Consider the following 10,000-nt stretch of genomic DNA (forward strand, 5'->3'; position numbering starts at 1 on the left):
CAGAATATTTTTGATGTTAGGAAATAGCTTTGTTTAAAAAAAAAAAAAAAAAACGATCCAATGGGGCGAGTTTACCTGTACTGTTCTGTGGGTGGGGTTAGGGTGAGCGAATAAAGCGCTCCTTTTCTTGCCTGTTGCAAACTTCCCAAAAACAAACATGGTGTCAATGATGTGAGATTGTCACTGTTTCAGAAGTAAACATGTTGTGTGCTCTTTGCACTAAGTGTTCTGCAAACATTCCGCAAGGACAGAAAAAACCATCATGCCTCAACACATCAAACCTTATCAGCCAACGATGGTGTTTTGAAAGCCCAGGAAAATGCCTGTGCTGCTAATTAGGTTGAACCAAATCCAGCCGCAGAAAAAGGTGTGCACAAAAGACGTGTTTTTATGTCAGAGTCTCCAAAAGTCTCTTCACTAGATTTGTCTCCTGTAGATTTTTTGAAAAAGAGCATTATTAGTGGTCAACACTGATCCTTGGTGCTCTGTCTTATTCTCTGGCAGACCAGATAACTATTGTATTAAGCTGTATTAAGGAAATGTGCGGAGCCTCGCGCTAAATTAATGCTTCACGTACGCATATTTCAACATGCTGTGCATTCTTTGGCGACACACAGAGGTGATCGTTCGGGCTTTGCCTAACATTTAATTTCAACATTGTAAAAAGATCAAGGTAAGAACACAAAATGTACTTTATCGCCAATCCATTTGAATGCCTCAAATTTATACTAATATGCATGAGGACAATCTATTCATTTTTGCCACCTGGCCAAGCACATGGGCAAAGAGCAGCCGCCGGGTGTGGCGACACACTGGCTTGGCACCGGGGAGGGTGGAGGAATGGCTCGGCTTTGTGTCACGTACAGCTGCTATCGCAAGAACCTCTCCTGTGTTGTATTAATAAATTGAGTCATCAAACAAGAGTCACAGTCTTCCAAATCCTTGTTGATAGCACTGGCACGTTTAAATGTAAAAGATTGCAAATCAAATACTTTTTTAATTTTCACACAATACTTTAAGCTGGCTGTGAGCAGGCCACTGTATCAACACATTTTGTTACACAAATTATAATTAAATTTGGGGTAATCAGAGTCACCCACCCCTTCTAAAGTTTTACGGATTATCATTATATTTTTTATTTTATCTTGTTTCAGAGTTCTTAAAACGCATTTTTGCTACAAGTGTTTTGTAAGCCGCCAACTCGGTGAGTCCAAATAAATAGTAAATGTGCGCAAAATCTCAAAAAGAGTCAAGCTTTTACCAAAGTACACAGAACAATATTTATTTGTTGTTGTTTTTTTACTTTTGAGATAAAGATTATTTATGTATTTAATATTTGTTACTTACTATGGTATATTACTTTTTTTATTCACTGTTGTGTTACAGAGAACAAGGAAATGGGATAAAATGGCTATGGTATGAAAAGGGTAGGATTAAATAAGGTCAGCTTCTTCCTACTCCTTTTCAGACGTGCTGTAATGAAACAACTGGAAATATGTGATGCATTACATTGTATCGTATGCATGTTCGAAATAAACTGAAACTGAACTGAACAGAGAGCAGCAATTATAAATTAAGCTTTCATCACATACACAATGTTGACATCAATATTTTGATAAGGACAGAGGAAAAACATGCGTAGCAGTAACAGCGCGTGCAACAACAACAAAGCAACAAACATGGCTTTTGGATGCAACCTCAGCCAATGCAAAAACAATGTGTGATTTATCTAGTATAGTCTTGATGCCAATGTCCTTGAACCAGCCACACACAAAGAAGTTGTAGACCTCCATGCTTTCCCAAGTTTTCATGACGTCTGGAGCACAAGATAGTTTTTGACAATGTATAGGAATAGATATATATATATATATATATATATATATATATATATATATATATATATATATAAACACACACACACACACCGGTATATGTGTGTGGGGGAAAAAATCACAAGACTATTTCATCTCTACAGGCCTGTTTCATGAGGGTTTCCTCAATCATCTCCTGATCATCTCCTGATGATTGAGGAAACCCTCATGAAACAGGCCTGTAGAGATGAAATAGTCTTGTGATTTTTTTCCCACATACATATTACGCTCTACCACGGTATCGAGCACTATTTTTTTGGATAATCTAATTAAGACATATATATATATATATATATATATATATATATATATATATATATATATATATATATATATATATATATATATATATATATATATATATATATATATATATATATATATATAGTCTTACATTTTTCCCATCATGCACTCTAATGTATTTAAATGGGTGTAATTTAGATTTTTTTTATGCTGTTTGGACATATTTGATAATAATAATAATAGATTGTATTTGTAAAAAGCACTTTACATTGAGTAAACAACCTCAAAGTGCTACAGTGTATTACAAATAAAAAAAATAATAAAAAGATAAAAAAATAAAAATAAGAACTAGAACAGCCAAATAGCTAAAACCAGTTTGCATATATCTTAAAAAAAAGGCTTTTTTTAAAAGAAGGGTTTATAAGCCTTTTTTAAAAAGCATCCACAGTCTGTGGTGCCCTCAGGTGGTCAGGGAAAGCGTTCCACAGACTGGGAGCGGCGGAGCAGAAAGCCCGGTCTCCCATTGTTCGTAGCTTTGTCCTCGGAGGTTGGAGGAGGTTAGCCTGTCCGGAGCGGAGGTGTTGTGTGGAAGATTTGGGGGTGAGCAGTTATTTGAGGTTGTCATGTCTGTGTTGATCTTGTTTTTGTTTTGCTTGGTTTTTGGACACTTTTTAGTTCCTGGTTTCACTTCCTGGTTTTGTTTTGTTTCCATGGTTACTCATTAGTTTCACCTGTTCCACGTTTGGACTCACACACACCTGTCTCACGTTTTCACATTGTCATGTCACGCACCTGTTCACAGTTAGTCACGCACCTGTTTTCACTTATCATGTCACTATATAGGCTTTTCTGTTTCTGTTGTTCGTCCTGGCGACATCACACATTCATGCCATGTTCACAGTTCCTTGTCACGTAAGTTTTTGTTTAATGTTCATAGTTCTCCGCCATTGTGCGCGCCTTTTGTTTTGTCATAGTCAAGTTTTTTACCTCCGCTGTGAGCGCCTTTTGTTTGTACCTTTTTTGAGTTTTGATAGTGTAGAATAAAATCATGTTTTTACCTCCACGCCATGTTTGCTTCAGTTCGTTTGCATCTGGGGAGAGCAAACCACGCCAGAGACCAAGTCGTGTCAGTATGTCGCCATCAAAAAGCTATCCCGCAAACGACTGGAAATCGATGGAGGAAGGAAAGTGGGAGGCACTAGGAGCCATGGCGGATCAAGACCTCATGTGGGGTCCAAGCGGAAAACTTATTCCGATAAGCTCCGTGTGGCCCGACGACATTGGCGCGTCGCTCCATTCCCGGAAGCGCCGGCAAAAGCGGAAGCCATCAGGAAGAGCTTCTCCGAGCCGGCAGGACGCGTCACTCCCGCAAGCTCCTCCCACTCCGGGCGGAAGCAGGCTGCTGCCAGCCCCGCTGCTCCAGGATGACGTCACGCCATCACCAGAGGATGACATCACAGCTAAAGCCTTTTTTTCTTTGAACTCTTTTACTTTCGATCACCTGCCCTCAACAAAGGACTCTGTTTCTATGATCAAACATTATCAGAACATGATTTTGGACATTAGAGCAAGTCCCTCACAGTCACCCAGATTTCATGCCCCGCCCCCCAGGACTCAAGGCACGCCCAAGTCACAAAAAAAATGTTTTTCACCCACAAGATCCCAGGTACAAAAAGAAAGACATTTTGGACAATTTATAGGGGAGGATTTTACCCTCCTTCCGACCTCCCTCCACCCACCCCAAAAGACGGTTCCAGACCGCGGGGAGCGCGTCTGGGATCCGCTCCTTGAGGGGGGGGCTAGGGCTGGGAATTGTTCAGGTGGGGTGGGTCAGCTTCGCCATGCCAAGCCACAGCCTCCAGCTCGGCCACCACCACCAGTCTTTCGCCATGCCAAGCCACAGCCTCCAGCTCGGCCACCACCACCACCTGTCTTTCGTCACGCCAAGCCACAGCCTCCAGCACGACCCCCACCACCTGTCTTTCGACCTGCCAAGCCACAGCCACCAGCACGGCCGCCACCACCAGTTTTTCGACCATGCCAAGATCCACCTGCTCCACGCCCAGCTCCACGCCAAACGCCACCAGTACCTGCTCCACGCCAAGCGCCACCAGTACCTGCTCCACGCCAAGCGCCACCAGTACCTGCTCCACGCCAAGCGCCGCCAGTACCTGCTCCACGCCAAGCGCCGCCAGTACCTGCTCCACGCCAAGCGCCGCCAGTACCTGCTCCACGCCAAGCGCCGCCAGTACCTGCTCCACGCCCAGTGCCGCCAGTCGCAGCTTCACGACGCCAAGTGCCGCCAGTCGCAGCTTCACGACGCCAAGTGCCGCCAGTCGCAGCTTCACGACGCCAAGTGCCGCCAGTCGCAGCTTCACGACGCCAAGTGCCGCCAGTCGCAGCTTCACGACGCCAAGTGCCGCCAGTCGCAGCTTCACGACGCCAAGTGCCGCCAGTCGCAGCTTCACGACGCCAAGTGCCGCCAGTCGCAGCTTCACGACGCCAAGTGCCGCCAGTCGCAGCTTCACGCCGCCAAGTGCCGCCCGTGGCTGCCCCACGCCGCCAAGTGCCGCCCGTGGCTGCCCCACGCCGCCAAGTGCCGCCCGTGGCTGCCCCACGCCGCCAAGTGCCGCCCGTGGCTGCCCCACGCCAAGACCAAAGCCAAGACCAAGACCCGCCAAGTGACCAAGACCAAGACCCGCCAAGTGACCAAGACCCGCCAAGTGACCAAGACCAAGACCCGCCAAGTGACCAAGACCAAGACCCGCCAAGTGACCAAGACCAAGACCCGCCAAGTGACCAAGACCAAGACCAAGTCCAAGCACCGCCACGCCAAGACCAACCACGCCAAGACCAACCATGCCAAGACCAAGACCATGACCCACGCTGCCAAGACCAAGACCGCCAAGGCCAAGACCACCCATGCCAAGACAAAGACCCGCCACGCCAAGCTTCGCCGCCTGCCATGATGACGACACGCCTGCCTCCTCGTCTGCCACGAAGGTGGCCACTGCCTGGTCGTCCGCCACGCGAAGTGCGCCCACCTCCTCATCGGCCATGGATATGGCCATTCCCGGGTCGCCCACCTCATCAGGTACAGCGGCGGTCTACGCGTCGCCGCCACCTGATCCTGCCTCGGTGGATTCGGGGCCACTTGGCCTGGCGACCCACCGCCATGTCCCCCTCCCGCCCTCCCATGACTCTTGATCCTGTTTTGTGTTTTGTTTTTTGGACATCTGGGATCTGTCCGTAAGGGGGGGGCTCTGTCATGTCTGTGTTGATCTTGTTTTTGTTTTGCTTGGTTTTTGGACACTTTTTAGTTCCTGGTTTCACTTCCTGGTTTTGTTTTGTTTCCATGGTTACTCATTAGTTTCACCTGTTCCACGTTTGGACTCACACACACCTGTCTCACGTTTTCACATTGTCATGTCACGCACCTGTTCACAGTTAGTCACGCACCTGTTTTCACTTATCATGTCACTATATAGGCTTTTCTGTTTCTGTTGTTCGTCCTGGCGACATCACACATTCATGCCATGTTCACAGTTCCTTGTCACGTAAGTTTTTGTTTAATGTTCATAGTTCTCCGCCATTGTGCGCGCCTTTTGTTTTGTCATAGTCAAGTTTTTTACCTCCCCTGTGAGCACCTTTTGTTTGTACCTTTTTTGAGTTTTGATAGTGTAGAATAAAATCATGTTTTTACCTCCACGCCATGTTTGCTTCAGTTCGTTTGCATCTCGGGAAAGCAACCCACGCAGGAAACTGCATCATAGTCCATGTACTGTCAGAGGTAGAGGGGGGCATTTCCATGGAGGCACCGGTGGGCTAATAGGGAGACTTTGAATTCAATCCTGAGTGGAACAGGAAGCCAGTGAAGGGATTTGAGAGTTGGTGTGATATGGTCATATTTCCGCACTCATCAGGATCCCAGCAGCACTATTCTGTACGTATTGTAGCTTCTGGATGTTTTTGCTGGGGATCCCGACAAGAAGTGCGTTGCAGTAGTCTAGCCTGATAATATCCACAATGTAGTGTGAGCAGGTTGTCTTGTGTGACCATTAGTTTTTTTGCACCATGACTAGGGAAGGTTGTTTGGGTTGTGTTTTATAAGTAAATGCTGTGCTATTATTTCAACGTACTTTCAAGGTTCATTGTTCTGATTTACTCATTGTCCACACGATGGCAGCAAATATGTAGCATTCAGAGACCACCTGGTATTTCAGAATAACTTTGAAAGCACTGCGGGGCGTGATGCTTTGTTAAACTCATGACATCCCACGGGCCAAATTGAAGATGCCGGCGGGCAGCACTTAGCCCGCGGGCCGTATTTTGGATACCCTGCTCTAAGCCTCTTGGGTACACAGATAGTTTGCACAGGGTTTGCGGCACAGTAGCCACGTTGGTTTGGTGGCCCACCACTTTGTTTACTTCCGTTCAAAAGTCATGTGACTGAATAAAACTTTTTTTTTTCTCTGTATTCGCACGTACGCCATTTTTTAGAGGGGAATCCACACAATCTTAACACATTAGGCCCACAGGAACATTACGATGTGTTTTCGAGCGAACAGGTCCACATTTTTTATGTTATGCCTTTGATGCAGATTTTTTAAAATATCTTAGTTTTTGGAGCTGCACAAAAATGTAAACTTTGCTATTTAACAATTAGATGAGTGTTTTTTATACAACTCAACATGTGAGAAAACCACTGTGAAGCAAGTAGTCTTTTTGTCTTGATACTATTTAAAAAGTATTCCCATGAAGGTCAGAAGGATGTTTCTTTAAAACAGAACACAACCATGGGAGTCAAAGAACTGATTTCTTTAAAACAAAACCAGACATGCAAATGCAAAAAGAATTGTGGTCTCAATTATAAGCAATTTAAGTTCCTTACCCTAAGAGTAGTGCTGCAGGATTTTGACAAAAACCTATTTGCGATTTCTTTCTCCAAAATTGCCATTGTGGTTCAATTTGCGATTTTTATATTTTATTCATAAAATGCATAAACAAGTGAAGGAAGGCATGTTACTTTTAAACTGTCATTCAACATTCTGGTATAGAGGTGCCACAAAGAAATATATGCAATAATTGACTTAAAGAAATATTTGGCTTTATGCAGACAGACTCAGAGGTTTTGTCTACATTAGGTGCTTAAACTGAAGAAATAATTGATAAACACTACAGTGAGTATAATTTAATATATATTAATGCAAGAAACTATTCAAAAATATAGACTTATTTCTCATTGTCGAATTGTTTACCATTGTACTGTAATTGGAAGGTAAATGACTTATCCTAAATAAACAAAAAAATAAAATGGGGTAATTTCTGTAATCAAAATTGTAATTTAAATATTTTAAGGTGCATTTTTTTCCCGGTTGGAAACACGAGGTCAGGTGTTGTCTTTTGTTTCATCACATGATCACGTCCAACCCCCACTTCCATATCCCACACCCCGGATTGTAAATAATGTAAATAATTCAATGTATATACTCTGATGATTATCTTGTGTGATGACTGTATTATGATGTTAGTATATATTTGATAGTATATATCTGTATCATGAACCAATGTAAGTGGACCCCGACTTAAACAAGTGAAAAAACTTATTCGGGTGTTACCATTTAGTGGTCAATTGTACGGAATATGTACTTCACTGTGCAACCTACTAATAAAAGTTTCAATCAATCAATCAAAACGGGCCACACAGCCTTCCATCTTGCTAATAAAAATCACAGATTCAAACCCAGAACTCCTTGACTGCAGAGCAGATGCACCAACCACATGTCCCACACTGTGCTGCCCAGGGATATACTCATTAAGAGAGTAAAATGGGCACATTTTGCAGGCAGGGAGAGGGAAGCTTAGTGTGTGACAAACACTCGTGATGCTCTCCGGCTTTAATCCTTCCACTGTGATCTTGCAGATAAGAGATGGTCCATGCAGAGGAAATGACACCTGTATAAACACTCACTGAAGGCACACACACGTACGTATGGCTCTGGACATTCATTTCTCCGCCGCAATAAATACTCTGCACTCCCACTCCCTTTAGATCTATCACCATCTTCCATCTTCAGCCCTATAAGAGAGCACCTCCCACTGAGATCCTCTAGCATGACCTCTGCCTGGGCAAACAAAGCAAACGTCTTTTTATGCGGCGCCTGCTGACACCGCGCAACACACCCATTGTACGGCCACATCAGTGCCGTGTCACGTCAGTCGGGTGAAAAGCAGCAAACCCGGGCACCGTATTCAAGTCGACACGGCCTCGCCACAGAGCCGCGAGAGGTCTGTGAGTGACGTGTAAAGATTAGCTCGACATATCTCACACCCGGGGAGGTATTGCTGCATGAATACATGAAAAGAAAAAAAAACAACTAATCCCTTTTTTATGTTGGTGAAACTCACAACCACCTCCTGGGAAGATTTGAATAATGAGAAACAAGTGCGACCAAAGGGGGACACAAAGCTAATTATTATCTGGGACCCGTATTGTATGAATGAACATATGGGCTATTCCACCATATCAGTGTCATTTGTGTCCCCAGGAAACAAAATGTAAAAATACTAATTAAAAGATGAACAATGAAAAATAGTGTTTCCTCTGCCCACTTCCCAAAACTAGACTTTACCAAGAAACATGACAATTAGAATTTTTCAGATTTTTTTTTTTACATATTTGTGTTACCGTATTTTTCGGATGATAAATCACAGTTTTTTTTTCATAGTTTGGCCGTGGGTGCGACATATACTCCGGAGCGACTTATGTGTGAAATTAACACATTACCGTAAAATATCAAATAATATTATTTATCTCATTCGCGTAAGAGACGAAGCAAATGGCAGCAATCGTCACTCACACGTCAACCAATAAGAATTTGGCGGGGGAGGGTCATGGCAGAAGTGCATTGTGGGTCATGAGATGCTATATGCTACTGCCGTAGCTATTAAAATGGATCACATTAACATTGGCGGTAACTTATAAAAACTGAGAAGGGCTGAACTAAAATGGCACCGAAAAGGAAATCATATACTGCAGATTAAAAGCTGGACGTAGTGAAATATGCAGCAGAGAACAGCAATCGAGCAGCAGAAAGAAAGGACATACCAGAGGCGACACCGGGGAGGAAGATTTCATGGGATTTAGCGATCGGGAGTGACAGATTGTTTGGTAAACGTATAGCATGTTCTATATGTTATAGTTATTTGAATGACTCTTGCCATGATGTGTTGCGTTAACATACCAGGCACGTTCTCAGTTGGTTATTTATGCCTCATATAACGTACACTTATTCAGCCTGTTGTTCACTATTTTTTATTTATTTTAAATTGTCTTTCAAATGTCTATTCTTGGTGTTGGATTTTATCAAATAAATTTCCCCCAAAAATGCAACTTATACTCCAGTGCGACGTATATGTCCTTTTTCCTTCTTTATTGTGCATTTTGGGCCGGTGCGACGTATACTCCGGAGCGACTTATAGTCCGAAAAATACGATACTCTGTATACTCAAAATTATACATATTTTATTTAAAAAAAACAAGTTTTTTTTACTGAGTCCTGTTACTAACCCAAAACACCCTGTTAAAAATGTGGAATACTCCATAAGTCACATGGTCCACAGGAAGTTGCATCATTCAGGTCTTCTGCAGGCCATAGGAAGGCCAAAGATATTTACTTTGCAGTATAATTCACATTTTCAACTATGACTAAAATCTAAACAGTCCTGTTACATAATTAGTTTATTTGCAAAATAAGTGTCATAAAATCACTAATGTACTTATTGTCAACACACTAATGGCACCAGTGCCACATAGCTACTTTTACACACACACACACACACACACACACACACACACACACACACACACACACACACACACACAC

At 43.3% G+C, this 10,000-nt stretch overlaps 1 protein-coding gene across 1 annotated transcript in view; it reads right to left on the reverse strand.

Moving 5' to 3' along the window:
• Positions 1-10,000, reverse strand: part of LOC133659127 (neurobeachin-like) — a 601,703-nt gene that overhangs the window by 474,615 nt on the left and 117,088 nt on the right. The window lies entirely within an intron of this gene.

The sequence above is a fragment of the Entelurus aequoreus genome, linkage group LG10 (assembly GCF_033978785.1).
Source record: "Entelurus aequoreus isolate RoL-2023_Sb linkage group LG10, RoL_Eaeq_v1.1, whole genome shotgun sequence".
In the NCBI taxonomy this organism is placed as follows: domain Eukaryota; kingdom Metazoa; phylum Chordata; class Actinopteri; order Syngnathiformes; family Syngnathidae; genus Entelurus; species Entelurus aequoreus.